Source organism: Gossypium arboreum, chromosome 7 (genome assembly GCF_025698485.1).
Source record: "Gossypium arboreum isolate Shixiya-1 chromosome 7, ASM2569848v2, whole genome shotgun sequence".
Lineage (NCBI taxonomy): Eukaryota > Viridiplantae > Streptophyta > Magnoliopsida > Malvales > Malvaceae > Gossypium > Gossypium arboreum.
In genome coordinates, this window is record NC_069076.1 from 12,314,219 (window position 1) to 12,337,650 (window position 23,432).

Below are 23,432 nucleotides of genomic sequence, written 5' to 3' on the forward strand. Positions count from 1 at the left end.
GAATTTTTTCAAAATATTGTTAAACATGATAAAGAATCAATTGAGTAAAATGTTGGAATTGTTTTAGCTTATTTATGTTAGTGTTGTTACACCTGTGATTTGCTACTAAACCATCTTATTTCATTGCATTTCATTTAGGTTAATTCATTTCCATTAATTTAATTCTAACATCCATCACTTCAAAAATATTGTGCTTTTTTAACCAATTTGTAACTATTAATTTTACAATTATTGATTTACACACAGTCCCTATGGAAACAATACTATTTTTACTTACTTATTACTTGATAATGACTATGTATACTTGCATATTCTGTTGCAAACCACCAAGCTCAAGTCAATCCGCATATTGTTATCCATTATAGCGATTTTCTATTATGAGATCTAGCAAATGAATATCAAGATAACATTCTTGAATGAATATATTGAAGAAAGCATCTATATGATGCAACGCACAAGATATATAACTAAAAGAAACGAGCATAAAGTTTGTAAACTGCTTAGATCCATATATGGACTTAAGCAAACATCCCGCTTATGGAACCAAAGATTTGATTAAGCGATCAAAACTTTTGGATTTAAGCAAAATGTTGATGAACCTTGTGTTTGTAAATGTATTGGGGATGGAAAAATGGTCTTTCTTGTTCTATATGTTGAAGACATTCTACTCACTGGAAATTATGTAGAGAAATTCTCGTCAGCTAAAATATGCTTAACTCAACAATTTAGTATGAAGGACTTGGAAGAAACTAACTTTGTTCTAGGCATTCAAATCCTAAGCGATCGAGAGAATAAAGTGATAGTATTATCACAAGCTTCATACATAAACAAGATATTGGAAAGTTATGTAATGACCGACTCAAAGAAGGGAACTTAGGTCTCTGTATCAGGCTTTTATCTTTCTTTAGAAGATTGTCTTAAGATAGTGGATAAAAGAAAGTACATGAGAAAGGTTCTTTATGCTTTGGTAGTAGAAAGTCTCATGTATGTTATGTTATACATGACCACTATCGTGAGTGCGTGTAAAAACAACCGATTTTATAAAAAAAACTATTTTAAAGAGAGGATTTAACTACAAGCCTATAGTGTTAGTTGTAATATTTATAGTTCCGATGGAACACAAAGTATTCCAAGGGGTCGAACCCAAGGGAAGAGGCGATTGAGCAATTCCTAGCTACGAGTATGCAAAAGATGGAGTCTAAAGAACTAATTGCTAAAATCTATATTACGACAAATCATAAAATGAAAAGTGATTAATCTAATTATCCATTAACTACCTGAAGGACTAAATCATAAAGAATGCAAAATTATGAAATTTAAAAATAATTAATAAACGGTGGTTGGTTGACTTTGATGTGGTTCACTAATAATTTAATTAAGGTTTTAAACTGCTTAAACTTTTAAAGTGGTTCCGTTTTACCTCTCAGTCTCAATTTTACCAAATTAGACAAATTAGTTTGGTTTATCTCTTGATCTCGCCAGCTAACCCGGGACTAAAGAATTGGTGGTCGACAAGATTACCTCTCAATCTCACTTGCCTAAATCTTCCCTTAGGGGAATCAATCTTAAGTTTTATATTCATTCAATTTAGTTCAATTTGCTGCACTTTAGTCCCTTAACCAAAAATTAGCTTACCCACATCTCCATCAACCAATCTCCTTAGAAGTTTAGTTACTTCTGTTAAAAACCAAGCTAACAAACATAAAAGAAAGAAGCATAACAACCATGACAATAAAAGTTATGAAAAAGATGAAAGGTTGGATTTTTAAGTTATAAAGCTTGAAACAAAAGTAAAAATGATCATTCAATGGTAAAATGAAGCCTAAAAAACATAAAAGGCAAAGTTTCTAGTAGATTAAACTAAAAGAAATTTAAATATATTAAGCTAAAAGTTGAAATGTCACAATAAGCAAAGAAATGAACTAAAAGTGCACATAAACCCTAACTACAGTAATAATTAACTTAACTAACAAGAAGAAAAACAAGAACAAGAATAAAGTGTAGGAAAAATAAACTTTAAACTAAGGATAAAGATGAAAAAAAAAGAAACCCTAGAAAATGGAGAAAAAAACCCGAGGAGAAAACTAAAGAAACTAAAGAAAAAAAATTAAAACTAATGTGGCTTCCTCTCTCCTCAGCCAATTTTTGTTGATTTAGCAACAATTTCTAACCCAATTTATTAAGCAAAATGCCCTTGAATGGGCCTCCTTTGATTGGTGCTTCGGTTGGACGAACAATACCCCTGGCGTCATTTTTTGTCCCTCTCATGAAAGTGATATCGCGATACCTAGGGTTGTATATCGCGATATCATTGTCAATCTTAAAATGAGGTGTTCATTTTCACATGGATATCGCGATACCCAAGGAGGATATCACAATACCACTGTAGGTTGCCTTGATCCTGAGATTGTTAGAGATATCGGGATTTTAATGCTTCAATGTCATGGCACCCCTTCCTTTGGTGATGTTTTTGCATGATTTTGGGCCTCTGTCAATTACCTACAACACACAATCGAATGTTAGGACCCCCAATGGAACATTCAACCAATTTGTTTCTAAAAAATGAGTACAACGAGGCATTTACACTTACTCAATTAAAAACCTAAAAACTACTAAAACTACTAAAAAATAAAAAATTGCCTGAAAACAAGCTCTTTAAGTATAACAGGAAGCCTAATTTGACATATCAAATTACGAAAAATCAATACACACGTCTAGATATCTGTTTTATAATAGGGTTGATTAGTTAATATCAGTCGAATCTCGGTCCAAGACACTGACAAACAATTAAGCATATACTCAAGTATTTATAGAGAACTAGGGATTATATGCTTGTGTATTTCAGAGGAGATCTTACTCCTATAAGCTATACCGATTCTAACTTCCAAACATGTTAGAATTTGAGGTGATAAATACTGAGCTGTGTTTTTGTCATAGGTGGCGGATCCATAGTGTGAAAAAGTGTTAAGTAGGGTTTAATTACTAACTTTACTATGGAGGCTGAATATGTGATAGATAAAAATCTATGACATTGTAACAATGCATAAAAAACTAAACACCAAAGGAGTCACATGAGGACAAAGTACATTGATATAAAGTATCATAAGGGAGACGGTGATAATTGGTGAAATAGTGGATGTAATCAAAATTGCATCTGCGGACAACCCTATGGATTTGTTTTACCAAAAATATGATGGCTAGGAGTATAAGGAAACATATAGAGGGTATGATAATGTGAAATATGAATCATCTAGTTCATTAAGGCAAGTGGGAAACTGTTGGATCTAGTTCCCTTAGTGTAGTATTTTCGTCTAAGTATATTTGTATTTTTCGAATAAATTAGTTTAATAAAATATCCATTAATCACATTAATACTCTTTGTATAATGTCCTCAACAGTTTTGGCATGAAAAGTAAAATAGAAGCAAATAATGGCTCACTAAGCATCAAACATTTAACTAATACTAAGCGGTATTGCTTGATTGGATCGTCATACGTAAAGACAACTTATATTAGTAAATAATCTAAACACATTCTTAATCTAATAGGAAATGAGCAAGCCCATAAAAAACTAATATGTTGTCTATCAAGTCCAATTAGGGAGATACATTGTCTTGAGCATCAGAGTAGTTGACTCTTAGAAGATAGTGACATAGAAGTGATTGACTAGATTGACAGTTAATCAAACAAGACTTAAGTAGAATAAATCTCATATCCATTTATGGATATATTCACTTGTGAAATTCATAGTGTGACATACCTAAATCTTGAGTGGATGATGGACTGTGTATGCGTGACTTGTATATTTTGATCTAAGTAACAACCTAAGTTCAAATAGATAAGGAACTGAAAGCTGGTGCGTTATGTATACGACTTCTGCAGTATGTAGCATCATTCACATAGTGGAATTCATAGTCCGACTAAAGGGTAAATGATATCCTTTCATCTGCATTACATGATAGATGAAAAATAAATATGGCTAGTGTCATTTCTCTTTGTGATAAATAACTTAATTACTATTTGATAGTAATTGAGTTTTCATGAAGGAAGATGTAATGGTTACCATGAGATAAAATGGGATCATATTGGGAGAACAGATTTATCCCAAAGAGATTAAAAATATCCTTTAAAGGTTACACACTTATGAAAAGGTCATTGGACGAGCATTGGTTAAGTAGCTTTCGTAATGATATGTAATTAGGGAGAGCTCAGTCATGATACTATAGTGGAATGATTTCGTGACTAAATAAGTTTATAATTAATAGGCGAAAAGTTGAAACTTAATTATAAATTATTTGAATCCTAATTATGTAAGTTCAATTGGTTTCTCTACTAGCTCGTTGAAACTAAAAATTAATTGCATATAGAACCAAATGAAAAGAAATGAATGGAAACGATGAAGTTATAAAAACAATTCACATTAACAAATGAATTTCTCATTAAGTATAGAAATGACTTGAGAATTATTCAAGGTTTTCGAAGTATTATTTAATTAATTAATTGAAGTTAGAAAGTGGAATTAAATTAATTAGTCATTATGAATCTGTTCAATATGGAAATTAAATATATTTTCTCGTATATTTTTTACAAAGAAATTTGTCATGACTTTAACGAAATTTGAATTGGGTTGTGAAAATTATTTAATTGAGAAATTAATTTAGTTAATTTTATTAATTAAATTAATTGAATAATAATATTTATTTTGGGAATTAGAAATACATATTAGGTTGGATTAAATTATGAAGTGGTGGGTGAAAATTTTAGGAAGCACATATAATTGTATTCAATACAAGAGAGGCTCATATCCCTCATCATAAGAAAGAGAGGTGGCAGTCATAGTAATTTTTACTAGGGTGTGTCGCCGATCCCTCTCCTAGTCAAACTAGAGGAGTTTCTTTTTTCTTTTAAATAAGTATTAATATAAGTTTGTTGCTATTAGTATAAGTATATATTGTTATTCTACAAGAAAATAGTGAAAATTTATTTTCTTAGAATAAATTATATTTTTTGGGAATTACATTTCCTATGGGTTTCTATTGATAGAATTATTTTTCTACTAAAAGTAATTAAATCATTTTTTGCTCTGTGTTTGGTTCATGTTGCTTGAGCCTACACTCAATGCAATTCGAGGTACAAGGATAATGGAGAAGGTCGCACGGTTGAAAACTAGGAACGAGTCAAATCTGTCTCGCTCAAAGCATAGGTAGTTTTTCGAAAAAATTTATTTCTATAAATATTACAAACCAGCTCGATTTTCATTTTTTTTTTCAATTTCCGCTATGACTAAAAACCATTTTCTAAATCAAAATTTCCAACCTCTCGCAGCAATGAAAATACCTGTTTTTCATTCCTTCCAATAAAATAGGGAAGGCTCAAATAACGCCTATGATTAAAAGGGGTAAAGACAACAAATTGTGCACTAATAATCTATCCTGAAGCTTCATTTTAGCATTAAACATAATACCAGATTTTTGAAAATTTATAGCTTGACCCAAAGCTTGCGTATAATCCTCAAGAATATGCATCAATGTCATGCATTCAAAATTACAAGCTTGCCTATATTACAAAATTGATAAAATTGATAAGTTGAGTTAGATGTGTTGAATTAAATGATTGAGCATTAATGATATGACAAAAGTGCTTAAAAAACAATGGGCTAATTTAGATTTGTGAATTTGATTAAAAGTTTTCTGTTAGTGTTTCATATGAAATTCTTAGTACATAGTGATATATTTGTTACTCCAATTCATGAAGCTATGATAAATTAAGATGTTAAATTCAATATAAAATTTGATAAATTGAGTTATATTTTATATGGATATTTGGTATCTTTGAATTGTTAAATCTAGTTATATGTTTGTATATTTTAGAAGAGATATTACTCTTATCGGATATTGATTTTGATTTTTAAATGTGTCAAGATTAAAATCCAATTTTATATATCTTTATTAGGGACCGTATAATTTCTATTTCTAACATAATTTCATGAGAAATTTTACATTTATTTAATTTGGCCCCTAATGTAACATGGTTAACAATAAGTTAAATTAACTTTACAATCTTGTCGCTCATATTATAAGCTTAAAATCTATCAGCCTAATTATTCAAGAAATAAACAATGACAACTTTCTAAAACTTCAACAGTTTTACAAATTGGTACATGGGCTACCTAAAACAAGCTTTCATGACCTCAAATCTATAAAAATTACAAGAAAATGACTTGAATTTACCTTCCAATTAATGGCCGAATGTTTCAATAGTTTAGAAGCTTTTCTCTTTTCTCTTTCTTTCACTTTGGACGACTCACACATGAAATGGAGAAGATGACACTATTCTCTCCACTTATTTAACTTATATACTTTATTAAAATTTAATTCATTTGGTTTAAGTAAATTTAATCTAGTTCAATCCCACTAATCCTAATGTTAATAATACTAACGGTTTCTCACATCATCATCCACTAAGATTCACTTATAAATGGTTTAATAACCATTTTGGACCTTTGGCTAATTGTTATTTAGGTCCTCAAGTCTTTGGTCAATTACAACTCTATAGTGATTGAACTTTACAATTTAGTCCCTGAGCCTTAATTAACTATTGATTCAACAAAATTATTAGATCAATGTAACACCCCTAACCCGTATCCGTCATCGGAATAGGGTTATAGAGCATTACTAGAATTTACAGATTAATTATAATTAAATATTTTCTATTCATATCCAAAATCAATTATATTGTCCCTTGTATGTGCCATCGAAACCCAATATACAAATTAAAATCAATTCGGGACTAAACCGAAAACTCAGAGAATTTTTTGATAAATTTCAAAATTTTTCTCATATACAGAGGTCACACGCCCGTGGGAGTAGGCCGTGTTGCTCACATGGCTAGATGACATGCCCATGTCTCAGGCCATGTGGGCATTCGATGTGAGGCACACGGCCGTGTCCCAACCCGTGTCTTTACCCGTGTAACTCTCTGGCTTGTATCACACAGCCAGCCATACGCTCGTGTGCTAGGCCGTGTGTTCAATTTAATATTCCTAAATTAAGTGCAGGATTCGCATGGCCAAGACACACGCCTATGTTCTAGGCCGTGTGACACACATGGCTGCGACACATGCCCGTGTCTTTTCCCGTGTGTCCAATTCTGAGCATTCTTTTTCCCAATTTTTAAGATGCAGGGGAGACACGGCCAAATCACATGCCCATGTGTCAGACCGTGTGTCACACACGATCAAGTCACACGCCCGTGTGGACAAAATAAGGTCATTTCCTAGCCTTATTTTTCACCAAATTTAACTTTCAACCTACAATAACATTTGAATATATTTGCCAACTAATTCAAGTCATATAAATCAAGCAAACATCATTAACATGTATGAAATAGTATCACATATTCATATGATCAAACTTACCTTCTTGTAATGATATATTTTACCCTAATACAATTTAACCAAACCAAATACATATAAGCTAAACATGATATATAACCTTATAATAACATACCAAAACAATCCATTTTTAACCATTCCAATGGCTAAGTCGCAAAACTATTTACATGCCAATATAAGCCATTACATCAAAATAAGATTACTGTTTATACCAAAACAAGCTGGAGGATAGTGTGATGATTCTCTGACCTTTCTCCAACGTTAACTAGCTTCCGAACGCTATAAGACAAAGAAAATAAAACCTAGTAAGCATTTAATGCTTAGTAAGTTCATATAACAGGAATTAAACTTACCAGTAATATTCATTGCAATAAGCATACAATAACATGCTATCCAACAAATTGGCAATTTGCCTAATTACATACACTCAAATAAACAAGTTAATCATTTAATTCACTTGTACAACAAATAAACATGGATGAGCTCATCATGCTACACTTTTTCAGGTATTTCAGAAGTATTTGAGATATAACTCTTTTAATCTTATAATTTATCATGTCAAAAGTTTTGTCCGTTGAGTTATTGAAATATCGATGGATACTCAAGTAGTACATATAATGTGTACAAAACTGTAAACCGTCAATTTATAATCAATGGTACCCTTTAGGGCACTTAATCAGGGAGCACACTCTTGAGCCACATATGAGGATACTCAGATGAGCCATCTAACAAGACACTTATTTGGGCTAAACAAGAAACTCATAAGAGTTTTAATCAGGGAGCTCATAGAGCTTATCAGGTAACTTCGGAGAGTTAATATCATGGAGCATAGGATAAGGTAACAGAGAGTTCAAGCGAGCCATTTCAAGAAACTCTTAAGATTTTATTTCAGGATGCTCATGTAGAGTTGCATCTGTGTCCGTATTATATATTGGATCACAACCGATCAAATCATGTAACCGGATGCTCACAAAGAGCTGTGGTAGTGTGTAACACATACAAATCACTACCGATCAGGATGCTCGCAAGAATTATTTAACAGGATGCTCGAGAAGGCTATAACAGGATTGCTCGTCTGAGCTATATTCTGTCCGCAACATATGCAGGGCCATATTCAATACGAAAATTCACATATATCCATCAAATTTCATTATTCAAACGGAACTTGTCATTTATCAAGCAATATCGAGCATGCGATTTATTTCATACTTTAAACATTTATATAATTCACCCAAATACAACATTGAATTCAAACATATTAACATATATAAATAAGTTACACCAACTTACCTCGACACTTGTTTGTGTATTAAAATCTACTAATTTGAAACTTTTTCTTTTCCTAGATCTAGCTTCGAATTTGAGTTATCCGGATCTATATAAATGAATTTAATCATCAATTTATCACATATCATATTCAATTAGATTCAATTTGCACTCTAGGTAAAATTACCATTTTGCCCCTAAACTTTTCATAAATTCTAATTTCGTCCCTAGGCTCGAAAAATGAAATTTATGCAATTTAACCCTTGTTCCAAGCCTAACCAAAATTTTCATATAACATTTACAGCACATGTATTTCACTAGTCCCTAAATCATGATTTCATCAAAATTCTCTTTACAAAAGTTGTTTATCTATCAACAACCTTTCATTTTCTACCATAAATTTCAAATTTTCAGCATATTCATCCATGGTAACTTTTTTATACTTTGATAACTTTTCAAATTAATCCCTAAATAGATAGATTAAGCTATCCCAATCTCAAAATATAAAAATAACTAAAAATGGAATAAAAAACATATCTAATTAAGCTTGATTAGTTTCTTTTCTCTCTCCTAGGTTTTCCATAAAATTTTGGGGATGAAAATGACAATAATATGATGATATTTCTTTTTAATTATTTATGATCCTTTAATTTTCCACTGTCCAATTTAGTCCTTGCCTTTTTCTAATTTTCGATGGATGATTCATCAAGAATATCTACTAACTTTTCTTTAATGGTCTAATTACCATATAAGGACCTCAAGTTTTGAATTCCATAGCTATTTGATACTTATAGCTACTAGAACTCAATTTTTTCATTTTATGCAATTTGGTCCTTTTCATAATTAAACACATAATCGATAAAATTTTCTTATCAGAATTTTCATATAACATTCATATCATAATACAAACCATGCAATAATATTAAAATAATTTTTCTTTCTGCCTCGGATTTGTAGTTTCGAAAGTTTCGATTTAACTGAAATTGGACTGCTACAATAAATCTTTAATATATTTTCATATTAACTTCGTAAATATTCTTATTTAATATTCATGAACTCGATTTATAAAAATGGAGTTTCAAAATCGTATTTTCTAATACCAGTGAAAATTAGACCGTTATAATTCTACCCTCTTAAGAAATTTTGTCCTCAAAGTTTACCTTAGAAAAGATTGGGGTATTGAGATCTCATTGCTTCTTCTAGCTCCCAAGTAGCCTCTTTTATGCTATAATGCTGCCTCAATACTTTCACCAATGCTACGCGCTTGTTTCTTAATTATTTAGTATTTTGAGTTAAGACTTTAACTAGTTCTTCACTATATGACAAGTTAGGCTACAACTAGATCTCGTAAGGAGTTAAGATATGGGAGTGATCTGATCTATACCTTCTCAGCATCAACACATGAAAAACATTGTGGATCTTATCCAATTTTGGAGGTAGAGCTAATCGATATGCTACAAGTCTAATTCTTTCGAGAATCCCATATTGTCTAATAAGCCTCGGACTGAGCTTCCCTTTTCCGCCGAACTGCAGAACTTTTTTCCAATGTGAAACATTCAGAAAGACTTTGTCGCCAATCTTAATCTCAATATCTTTTCTTTTCAAATCGGCATATGATTTTTGTCTGTTTGAAGCAGCCTTTAAGAAATCTCGAATAGCCCTAACTTTATCTTCAATCTCTGGCACCAAATTGGTTCCTGACATCTTTTTTTCACTCAACTCTGACTAACATAGAGGAATTCGACACTTACGACCATATAAAGCTTCATAAGACATCATTTTGATGCTAGATTGGTAACTATTTTTGTATGTGAATTCAGGTACCAATAAAAATATTTCCTAGCTTCCCTCAAATTCAATTAACAATATCATAACATATCTTCAAGCACTCAGATTACTCGCTCTTATAGACCATCAATTTAAGGGTGAAATGTTGTGCTAAAATTCAATCCGGTGCCTAGAGCTTCGTACATTTTACCCTAAATTTGAAGGTAAACCTCAGATCCCGATTCGAAATGATAGATAGAGGCACACCATGAAATCTTACAATCTCTTCAATGTATAACTCTATAACGCCCCAAAATCCCATATATTTATTTTTGTATGTTTGTGACACAAATTTGTATCTGCTTCAGTGGTTGAGTGTTCTGGAAAGTGTCTGAGAGGTTCCAAGTTTAAGCCTTAGCTTTCGTAATTTTTTGCTTTTAAATGAATAAGCCCCTATCTCTAGTCAGTAGGCTTATAAATAAATGTTAATAAAATATATCTGAATTGGCCTGTTGGTCTAGTGGTTAACTGGAGTGTTAAGTGCCTGGAGGTCCGGAGTTTGAATCCCCATGTGAATAAGGGATTTATTTTATTGCTTGTGTCGTACGAGTGTTTGAGTAGAATGGGATTCTGAGTAGTGGAATGAGTGGGGGTCAGGTGGAGCGTTTTTAAGATTAAATTAGAGGAATGGGGTAGTTATCAGGATTTGATTGTATTTTTTCCCATTACCAAAATCTGTTTCTTTTTCTCCAAAAAGGTCTCTGCCGATTTTCTCCTCTTCCTCTTCCTCGCTATCTTTTTCACCTTTCTTTTGCTGTCAAATTTCTTATTTTTCTTGTCTCTCTTCTTTCCAAATTCTTTCCCACTCAGTTTCATGCTGTTCCTCTTTTGACTACGATCGTTTGGTAAGTGTTAGTTAAGTAAATTGTTCTCTCGTTAACTGTTATTAACTGTTCGTTGACAAGAGTAGTTGTTATCGTTTATGAGGGTTTGCAGGGATTCAAAATTGTTTGCTGGAGGCTTAGATTCGTGGGAATCGTTGCTGTTCTTTTGAAGGTGAGTTTTTGTTGCTCGTTTGACAAGCACCCAGTTTCGGGTTTGGTTTAATTCAATTGATTAAGAAACCAACTGAGTGAAATGTGTCCAATAATAGGTTCTGGAGTGCTCGTGGTGACTTTAGCTTCAAAACGATCCAGGTGTGTACCCAAAACGCAGAAAATGAGGTTCGACAAAAAGCAAAAAAAGCTTACTGTCGACGCCACACGGACGTGTGGTCTCCCGTGTGGTAGGCCATATGATAGAACACCGGCATGTGGTCACTCGTATGGGAGGAAGTATGATAGAACATGGGCATGTGGTCGATGAGGCCAGGCCGCGCCAGACACGGTTGTGTGATGGCCAAGTAGGCCGTGTGCGAGACACGGGCTCGATCAATTTAGACCGTGTGGGCCACACAGGCGTGTGGGTTCACACGAGTGTGTAGGATTTTGGGCCAGACCGTTTGATCCACACAGCCAAGGCTAATTTGGGCCATGTGGGCCACACGAGCATGTGGGGCCACACGGACAGATCACATGGGCGTGTGAGCCCAATTTACTGGTTTGTTTGCTAAGGTTGCACGGGTCGCCTGAGACGACTGTGAACCTACTGTGGGGTCGATAAGTAATGCTTTGATCTCTAATTAACTAAATGATATATGTATGACTGTTTATTGAGCATGATTAGAATACTGTACTGATTATATGCATGACACTATGTGATAGCATGTCACGACTGTATGTTGCATTGCATGGGGATGGGATAATATATGTAGAGGAAGTGTACTGATGGCCTCGAGACTAATACTGGTAGCTCAACTGCAAATTACTGTCTAGTGCCGCTTTCGGTACTATTTTGGAGTGTAGGGATGGGTGGGTTGATTATATCCCCACATGAAGTGTAAGGTTGGACTAAGATGGTGTGTAGAGGCGGGCTGGATAGGACTTGTTTACTGCATAATCTGTTACTGTACTGGCTACTAATACTATAATGGGCCAAGGCCCAAATGCATCACTGCTTTTGTACTGAGATGGGCTAAAGCCCTAACTGATACTGTCACTGATACTAAAAAGGGCTTAGGCCCAAACTTAGTTTATTTTGCACTGTCTGCTTGTTTGTTCGGGGAATTACACACTGATTTTTCGTAAACTCACCCTTCTATTTAATCTGTATATGTAATCCATAGACTTGACAGATCGGTACAGCGGAGGACTTGACAGTGGCCACACGTTCTTAAACTATCTTTTCAACTTTGGGTATTTAAATTTTTAATTATATTCCGAGGTAATTTTTTATGTAAATTGTGGACTTTCTGGGACTTTTACTTAATTTGGGTTATTATTTATTTTTATGGATTTATAACTGCTAAGACGTTTAAAAACTCAATTTCAAAAAGGCAAAGTTTTCTCTAATAACGTGATTTACTCAAAAACGACTTTTAAAAGCTTTCGTGACGAAATGAGTAAAAACAATTGACTCGATGGGTAACCATTTTGGGGTCACAAGTGTAACAGATGGGAAATCATTTTATCGTAACAACTTAGTTTCAAACGCTATCATGTGACTTTGCTAGATTCGACCATAACGTCTAGGCCAGGTTTGGGGTGTAACATTTTGTGGTATCAGAACCAAGTTGCAAAACTCGGCTTCGGATTTGGGTTTTAAAAAAAAAAACTTATTTTAACTCATTTTTGAATACTGGAATGTTTTTACTGAACGTGTGGTACATCGAGTATCTGGTACTGATTCTGTAAGTTCTTTATAACTGTTAAATGTTTTTGACTGAAACTGCTATAGGTAGTATATACTAAGTTCACTATAGATGGAATATACTAAAAACACTCAAAATAGTGTACACTAAGACTGTAGTTAAATTGATAGACACTGCGTTGTATGAAAACGAACTCTAAATTACTGATATTGTTTTCATAAAATAGCTGTTAATAAACACTGGAGCTGTAAACTGATGCATAAAACTGTTAATGCAGATAAAATGCAATTAGACAATGAGCACCAAAGGTACTCGCGGACGGGGTATAAGAGGGCGTGGTAGAGGCCATGATAGAGGCTGTGGAGGGGCCTAAGCTGGGTCTTCATCTTTTGGTAACTTGCCTAATCTGGATACTAGTGAGACGCCTGTTTCACCGATGACTGAGACTGGATTTGGGTCTCATGATCGTGTGGCTGGGGACGGCGCACTGTCCTAAGCTATGTTGAGGCTTTTAGAGAGGGTTGTTGGGCCCAATATTAGAGGTGGAAGCCAAGGGTCAGTTACAAAATGACTCCAGTCTAGTGGAGCCGAGATTTTTAGGGGTATTACTGGAGTTGCCCCTAATATGGCTGAGTATTGTATTGAGGCCACAGAGAGGATTATGGACGATTTAAAATGCACCTAGAGCAGAAACTAAAAGGTGCAGTGTCACTACTGATAGATGAGGCTTACTAGTGGTGGCTTATGATTAAGGAGGGCACTCAGCCCGATCGACTGTCCTAGGAGTTCTTCAAGACTGCCTTCCATGGGAAGTATATGGGTGTTAGTTATATGGATGCCCGTAGGAGGGAGTTCCTGAATCTGACTCAGGAGGATAGATCAGTGGTCGAGTATGAGGTCGAGTTTTTACGACTAAGCCGCTATGCGCGTGGTATGATGGCGACTGAGTATGAAAGATGCATTCGATTCAAGAATGGCCTTAGGGATAATCTGAGGGTACTGATAGCTCCACAGAGGGAGCGAGACTTCGCTACTTTGGTTGATAAGACGAATATCACTGAAGAAGTGAAGCACGCTGAGCACTAGAACCGAGAGAAAAGTAGAAGTAAGAGGGATTCGGAGCCCTCGAGTTCCATTCAGAGGCCTAAGAAAAAGGCCAGGGTTGATGGGCCGATCAAAGTTGGGGCTCCTATTGCTGCTGCTGGACAGTCGCAGTGTACTGACTGTAGTAGATGCCATTAGGGTGAGTGTTCGTAACCCTGTTTCGGTGACGATTTGAGGTTAGGGGGTGTTACAGTTATTGGTATCAAAGCTATCAAGTTTAGCCGATTCTCGGACTAAATCGAGCTCAAAATTAAGTCTAGAGGTACATGCCATAGTTGAGTCGAAATTGAGCTGGGATTGGATGCTGATATATTTGTTTGGTACTTTTTATAGTTGAAAATGTTAGATGAACATACTGATGGTATTGATTACGAAATGTATACTGTAGATGAATAGTCTCGTGAATTAGATGAAAACTGAATCGGTAATATCGAGTATTAACTTAATAAGTAATTAATTATTGAATGTTGACTGATGAAATAATAGAGAAAGAAATGATACATAATTATTTAGAACTGTAACTGATGCTTTTCAGTGAGTAGAAAGAAACTGTACCCGCTACGACATCTACCCCTCTTGTTTCTCAATCAGTTCCCAAAGTGCTTCAAGGTACAGAGCCTGTCTGAACGGGTAAGTTATCTATTGTTAATACTCCGTAAATATAGGGTGGAACAATTGAGAATTTCAGCTGAAAATGATCTTAAAAGAACTGAAATTTGGTTAAAGAACATTATCAAGGTCTTGAATGAATTGTTTTGTTCACCGAATAAATGTTAGAAATGCATAATATTTCTGTTAAAAGATTCAGCTTACCGGCGGTGGAAATATTGATTTATGTTGTGACTATAAAAGGGATATTTGGAAATTTTCTGAAATGAGTTCTGAAAGAAATATATATATTAGCCAAATATTTCTTGATTAGAGATGTGAAGAATTCTTGAAGCTTAAACAGAGTTATATGACTGTAGTTCTGTATGAAGGGAATTTGTCTGATTGAATAAATATACCAGAGGATGTATTCCGACAAAAACTATGAAATATATATGGGTTGAAGATGGTTTAAATGAAAACATAATGCCGAAAAATATATAGTAAAGAGTGGAATATGTCCTGAATATAATTCTTTTGATTATTATCTTAATGATTGCCTGAAAAAAGTTGAAAAAAGATATTATTCAGATTTCAAGACTGAGTAACACAGCTACCAGAGGTAGGTTACTCTGTAACTTCGGAAATACGAGTGATAGTCGAAGCGTGACAAAAGACTTCACTGAAAAATCTAGAGAATGAACATCAGCTAGGGCATATGTTAATTGTATATAAGAAGATTTATCTTTACTGGATGTCATTACAGGTACTATCTTCTTTTATCGACACTGATATGATTATTTTAAATTGATCTTGGTTTGACTTATTCCTATGATTGCATGAATTTAGTATTTGCTAAAGACTTGCCTGTTGAGTTTACTGAATTATGGTGGAAGTATCAAATTTTCCGGATCAGTATTTATTGGCTAATAAAATCTGCAGGAAACTATTTGATAATGACACTAAAGTACTATTTTTTTTATCGATTTGATGTTATTATTGTTTGATGTAATTCTGAGAATGGAATGGTTAATTTTGCATGATGATGTAGTAAATTACAAGAAAAAGTATATTATATTGCGAAGTTAGGATGATGAAATGTTTTATTTTGAATCAGAGAAGATTGGATGATTTACCTATTGAAATATTGATCATGTCAAAACAGAAATGTGCTGGAAAAGGGTTATGATACTTACTTTGCTTGTGTGTTGGATATTAAGGTATTCAAGTTAAAGTTTAAATCAGTGGCAATAGTGCGAAAGAATTCTGATATGTTTCCAGAAAAGTTAACCGAACTACTGTTGGTTTAAGAAATTAAATTAGCTATAGATCTTGTGCCTGAAATAATATTGAAAAATGTATCTGAAATCAGAGGTTTTCTGAGACTAGTCGGCTATTATCAAAAATTTGGAAAAAGGGATTTTTGGATGATATGATTACTATAGAAAGATATGGCATTAGAATAATCTGATAAATGTCAGCAAGGTTTTGATTAGTTGAGAGCTCAGTTAATTGAAGCACTAGTTCTGGTTTAGCTTGAAATCCAGTGAAGAAACTTGTAATTTACAAGGATAGCAGTGTTTTGTTACAAGAAAGTAAACTAATGGTTTATGTTACGAAAGGTTAGAATCACATGGGAAAAATTATTTGATACCTGATTTGGAAGTGGTAGTTATTGTTCTTGCATTAAAAGATCTAGATATAATAATTAATTATCATCCGAGAAAGACAAATGAAGATATGTATATTCAGAATTGAAAGTTTTGATTTGTGATATGAGCTATGAATATTCAACTGTTATCATCTGATGAGGCTCAATTCTAGTTGAGATGAAAGTTAAATTGACTTTTCTACAGTAAGTCTGCAAATTCAGAAATGTGATAATGAGTTACTGGTTAAATGGATATAGTGACCAAATGATTTTGATTGAAAATTTCAGATTGAATTTGATGATTGTCTGCTATTTAAAAACAAAAGTCAGATCAAGAATTCAAAGATCATTACGATCGAAGGATGATATCAGAATGGAAATGGGATAGAATTCTTACGGGTTTGAATTGGAATTATCTTTATCTGCGAAAAAGGAAAGATAATATCTGAATAATCATCGAAGGTATGGAAAAATCTGCATATTTTATCTCAGTATGAATAAGTTTTCTACTTAATAATTGTCTGAAATATAGGTTTCTGAAATTGTCAGATTTCATGATATGTCAGTTTTTATTATTTCTGATTGAGATACATGGTTTACATTCTAATTCTAGAACGAGTGGTTTACATTCTAATTCTAGAACGAGTTTAAGAAGTTCTGGGTACGTGATAACAGTTTTCAGCATTGTATGAAGCATCGTATGATTATGAATGAAAAACTGCACAGATTTGATTGAATATGGTGAAAAAAAAAAAGAATATGCAGAGCTGTTTGATTCGAGGAACCGAAGAAAAGTGAAAGTGATCAAGATAGATTGAAAGCAGCTTCTGACCGAAAGAAATCATATGTGGACTTGAAATGTCGAAATATTGAGTATTCTGTTGACAATAAGTATTTTTTAAAAAAGTTTTACATTGGAAGAAAATTTTGAGATCAGGTTGAAAAAGGGAATTAAATTCTCATTCTGTTGGGCTATGTAAAATTATAGAAAAGTCAAATCGGTGACATATTGATTAGATTTGCCTTCGAAGTTACAGGAAATTTATGGGGTTTTCTTTCCAAGATTTGGCGTTTAGAAGATGCAGATCAGATAATTCACATGTTATTTCGACAAGGGATATTGGAATCTGAACTGATTTATAGTATGAAAAAGAAGAACCGATTGAGATACTAGCTTGAGAAGTGAAGTCATAATATTGAGGAAGCAATACGAGAACCGGAAGAAACAGTGAGATCTCTGTATCCCCACCTCTTTTAACGAAAATTTCGAGGACGAAATTTATTAAGGGGGGAAGAATTGTAATAACCCAAATTTTACAGTTAATATAAAAAATGCATTTTCGGATCTCCGTTTCTGAAAAATGGATTCGTAAATATTTATTAAAAATATTTACAAAGTTAAGTGAGTGGTTAATTAAAGTTTAATTAAGTAAATTTAGCTTAATTAAGGATAATTGGATGAAAGGATTAAATTGAATATAGTGTGAAAGTTTAGTTCTAAAGTAATAGAAAATAAAAGGATTAAAATGACAATTAAGTCATACCCATGAAATGAGGCGGTAAATGAAAGAAAAATCAAGATTTTCTTGAATTATGTATATTAAATGTCATAATTGTTATTATTATTATGGTTTTATATTAAACTATTATTATTATTATTATTATTATTATTATTATTATTATTTAATAGCTATTATTCTTAAGTTAAAGATATTTACTAAATTAAATAAGTAAAAGAAAGACAAGTGTATGGTAAAAATAAAATACATGTGTAATAAATATTGTACATACAATTATAATACATGTATGTATTTACTTATTATTTAAGTAAATATTAATGTATTTATTATTATTTAATTGATATTATATTATGAAATAAATTAAATAAAGACAAATGTATGGTAATGATTGGATACAAGTGTATTAATGAAAATACATACAATTGTAATACATGTTTTAATTATTAAAAGATAATTATTATTTATAAAAGATATTTATATGATAAATAAAGAAAAGAATGACAAATGTATGGTATGTATAATGACATGTGTAATATTAGTATACATACATTTGTAAATTACATGTATGTTTACTTATTATATAAGTATATTATTAAGTTATTATATATATATATATATATATATATATAAAAGAAAAGGAAAACAAGCATATAAAAATGATTGGTATAAGTGTTAAATAAATATTTGTTATTAAATAAATTTTATTATAGTTATTATTGTTATTATATATATATATATATAAGAAACAAAAGAATAAAAAGAAGGAAAGAAACAGAATAGCAGGGGACGAAACAGAGAAGGGAGAAAGAAAGAAAAGAAAAAGGGAAAAATATGGTTTTAAAGGTTTAAAGTTAATTTGGTAAGTCAATTTAGCCCCTTTTCTTATTATTTTTTAGTTTTGGGATTCCTAGAGATAAATACTACTTGTTTTAAGTGGAAATTTTGAAAGTTATTAGATTTCTAAATATGGTTCATGTTGAATAAAATGATGGAATTGGGGGTTTATTTGATAGAAATTTTGATTTGAATTGAATAAAGGATTGAATTGTAAACTAAGCTATAAGTTTTGAGTTTTAGGGATTAAATGGAAATAAATTCAAAATTATGAAAATATGCTGGAAATTTAAGATAAAATTTGAATGGAAATAAAGAGTGAATTTAATTAGGAAAGCGAGTAAACTTAGTAAGGATTAAATTGGGAATAAGGTGAGAATTGATTAGAAATTTAATTATTTATTATAATTAATACTGTAATTAATAGTATAATTATTTTAATTACCGTAGCTAACATTGTGCCGGAAGCCTCGGCTAAGCAAGGAAAAAGGCAAAGACAACGAAAGTTAGCTTGGAAATTACGGTTTGTATTTCTATAATCCGAACTTAGTATTTAATTGTTGTATTTTTATTTAATGCATATAGAAATTGTTAGTGTTAGAATTATTGTGTTTTATAATTGAAATGGATTGATTTGATATATAATGAATTTATTGAAATTATATTTATTGAATTGAATTGAATTTATATGATATATGTGAGTGAGGTAAAAATTTAATATTGAATGTATGTTATATTGAAAATTTTACTGATTGAGAATATGATGAAATTGATATGATTATTGTGAAAAATGTGTAAATAAATGGATTGAATATTGATTGAAAGGTGGAAAAATGATTGAATTCAAAATGTGAGAAATTGTGATTGAAATAAAATTAAATGTGATTTAGATACCCTACTAACAGTATCGGGATAGGTCGGATATAGTTGGCATGCCATAGGATTGGAAGTGTTCAGGGATACTTCGACCTTGAGTCGATGAGACACTGGGTGTCACTATATTTCTTTGGATAGATTCGATGATGTACTGGGTACCAACTTTACTTTGACTAGGCCGATGAAACACTGGGTGTCAACTATTGCTTCGAACTATCCGATGAGGCACAGGGTGCCAATCTGGTGTGTTTGGTTGGATAGTGTATCCGCCAAGGTCCGAGTCTTGTTAATAGGGGTAAATAAATGAAGAGATAAATCGAATAAATTTGATTGATTGAGCTATTGAAATGAAATGAGAAATTGAATTGAGAATTGAAATTGAGATATGAGATTGAAACATGAACCAAAGGTTCATGAAATGATTGAAGTTCGAATTGATGATATTTAATGCCACTTGATGAATTGAAATGTGAATTGAGATATATGAATCGAAAGTATATAGTGGAAGTTATCTAGAATAGCAAGATAATGATATGATATGAATAATAATAACTGTTAATGAAATGAATAAGTATAGAAAGGTGATTGAGAAGTGAATAATATTATTGTTTTAAAATGACCTGTGAACGGATTACGGAAAGCTATACAGGTTAGTAAGTAAAAAGAATGAAATAAGTTATAAAGAATTTATCTCGAATTAAATAATTGAATAATTCTAATTATTATATGATTTTTAAGTGTTTGTTATATTTTCAATTTATTTGATATTCGGATTATAGAAATACCACTGAGTATATCTATACTCAGCGTACGATTTGTTTCCGTGCGCAGGATAAGTTAAAGCTAGAACGTTGAATCAGCATCCCAGGCCGATCCCGAATTCAATAAGGTAAAGTGTGCTAATTATTGGTAATGGCATGTACCTAGGATGTCTTACGTGTATGTCATTTTGAATTGAGAATGTAAGGATGAAATAAGTAGATTTAGATTTGGTAATGGTACATAATAGGATTTGGCTAATTTGGTGTGAATTTGAATTATTTGATGATATTTGATAAGTGATTAGAATTGAATATTGTATAATATATAAAATGTTTAAATTTGGCAAATTATGAGCGTATTTGATTGTGTCTGGATTGATGGAACATAAGTATTTTATGTTGATTGTTGTTGAAATTTGTAGAGTTAGAAAATTAAGTGTTAAATACTCATTTTGAGTCTACATGACTTGGTATATGGACATGTGGCCAGACCGTGTAACCCCTGTGTCTTGAATTTTAGCTTCGAAATGAGCACACGAGCAAAGACACGGGCATATGTCTCAGTCGTGTGAAGAATACGGTCTAAAACACGGGCATACGATGCGGCTATGTGAAATCCACTTGATGACGACGTCATAAACAGAGAGTTACACAAGCTCTCAACATGGTCGTATAACTTAATGACAAGGTAATGTGGGTCACACTGGCAATTCACGCGGGCATGTGGATACTGCTCATAAGAATAATTTTGAAATTTGAGAAAAAAATTCGTAGTGATTTTAATTTTAATCTCGAACTGATTTTACTGTTTATATTGAACCTCGAGGGTCTATCTATGGGACTTTAAGATTATTTTATGTGTGTATTAATGGTAAATTGTCTGGTAGGTCCGGTAATACTTTGTAACCCTGTTCCAGTGACGGTTTGAGGTTAGGGTGTCACAGTTGGTGTTTGTTATGAAATCCTAATTCGTTACTGGTGCGTACTTTGAAGGAAAAATACTTTAAAGAATCAGATTTTTTGAATTCAAGGTTAGGAAATTTACCTTCTCTTACCTGGCAGAGTATATGGTCTGCAAAAGGTCTCCTTATGAAAGGAATGGGGTGAAGGATTGGTGATGGTAAGAATGTCTCTATCTAGAGTGATGTATGGGTCCCTGGAAACAGTGATTTTAGAGTCTAGAATTTGGGTGTTAATTCGAACTTGTTAGTAATAGTAGATTTAATTGAGGCGAGTACAAGGAAACGAAAATCTAACTTGATCTACAATACCTTTTTGGAAAAGGACGCGGATCGAATTTTATGTATCCCTCTGTCCATGAACCAGCATGAAGATCATATAATCTAGTGTGGGGAGCCGACAGGAGAGTACATGGTTCACAACGGTCACAAACTTCTTTTACAAGAGGGATAGACTCAAACCCAATCAAATTACAACCACTTTTACAAAAGATCATGGAGTCTAGATTTACCTCCTAAAATTAAAATTACAAATTAGAGGATTTTTTACAACTTTTTGCCTACTTTCTGTAATCTACACTACAAGAGACTTATGGGATTTGCAACTTGCCGAATGTGCCATAACGGACCGGATTCCAGGGAGCACGTTTTCAAGGAATGCCCTATAGCAAAGGAAACATGGGACAGCTTAGGCTTTAACTGGCCTTTGCAACAGGAATTTACTGATTTCAATGCTTGGATTAGCAACATCTTTGAACAAAATTCTTTTAGTCAATGCAGAGTGATTGCTTGTGTTTTGTGGGTGCTATGGAGTACAAGAAATAGATTCATTCATGAAGGTGAATCAAAATCTGGTTCTAGAGTGGCAGATTTTATAAGGATTACATAAAAGAACTGGATGGGTTGAGTTCGTGCTTACCAGTGAGGCAGTTTTCTACGAGTCGATGGGCTGCTCCGAAAGATCCGTGGGTCAAAATCAATTTTGACGCTGCTTTTAACAAGGATAAGAAATAGTCATGTTCGGGAATAGTCGTAAAGAATGCAAGGGCAGCAGTGGTTAATGCTAAAGTCGTTTTTCATAAGAATATACCTTCTGCTTTTGCTGCTAAAGCGGTGGCGTATGTTCAGGCGATTCAACTCGAGTTACATCAAGGTCTGAGTAAGGTAGTGGTTGAAGGTGACTCTCAAACAGTAATCCATAAACTGCAAAAGCGAGATGAAGACAGGTTAGAAATTGAAGTTTTCATAAATGATTCAAAGCATCTGAGCATGGGTTTTGAATCCTGTGATTTTCGATTTATGCCCAGAGAGGAAAACAACATTGCTCATATTCTTGCAAAAGAGGGTTTACTGAGGGGAGAAACGACTTATCTGCTGTCGTTGTATACTGCTAGAGTGGAGGAAGCTCTGTCTAAGGATCAGCGATGGACGGATTCTTGAGAAGTTGAAACGCTGGGTGTGTTTCAGGAGGGTTTTGGGAAGAAACTTTGCATAAAAGAAGATAGAAGCTCTTTTGAATTTCCGAGGAAAGTAATGGAAATTGAGTTTCAATAAATGGGGGTAATTATGATAGTAGCGTTTCCCCAGATACTTTTGTTGTTGTTGATGGGATGGGTTGTAATGGTTAACAGCTAGCTGTTAAGAAGACTCTAGAGCTCCCCATCTCTGCCTAGCTGGATCTTATCTGATTTTTGTTTTGTTCTCTATTTTGGGCTGGGTTTTTTGGCCTTTTTGTTGTTTTTCTGCTTTAGTCTAAGCTTAACAAGCATGGCTCTTTATTGTTTTACTTTTTGAATAAAGGATCTATTTTATTTGATTCAAAAAAAAAAACAATAGTTGTAATATGTTTCAAGAATTTTTGGGCATTACATAAATTGAGAGTTTCAAAGCATACACCTTAGAATGTTTTTCTACTTCTTTAGAAATAAACTTGTGATTTTGGTTTGGTGGAGATTGGCGGATGAT

General features: G+C 32.9%; 1 long non-coding RNA gene across 2 annotated transcripts; it reads right to left on the reverse strand.

Moving 5' to 3' along the window:
• Positions 1-7,656: 7,656 nt before the first annotated feature.
• On the reverse strand, positions 7,657-23,211 carry LOC108482467 (uncharacterized). 2 transcript variants are annotated; one of them, XR_001870883.2, is made up of 4 exons: positions 22,558-23,211; positions 22,387-22,455; positions 21,564-22,129; positions 7,657-7,671 (listed from the first exon to the last, which is right to left on the reverse strand). It is a non-coding gene; the product is annotated as an uncharacterized LOC108482467 (long non-coding RNA). The 2 variants fall into 2 exon arrangements; XR_008285930.1 differs by having other exon boundaries at positions 21,554-22,129.
• Between the last annotated feature and the right edge of the window lie 221 nt (positions 23,212-23,432).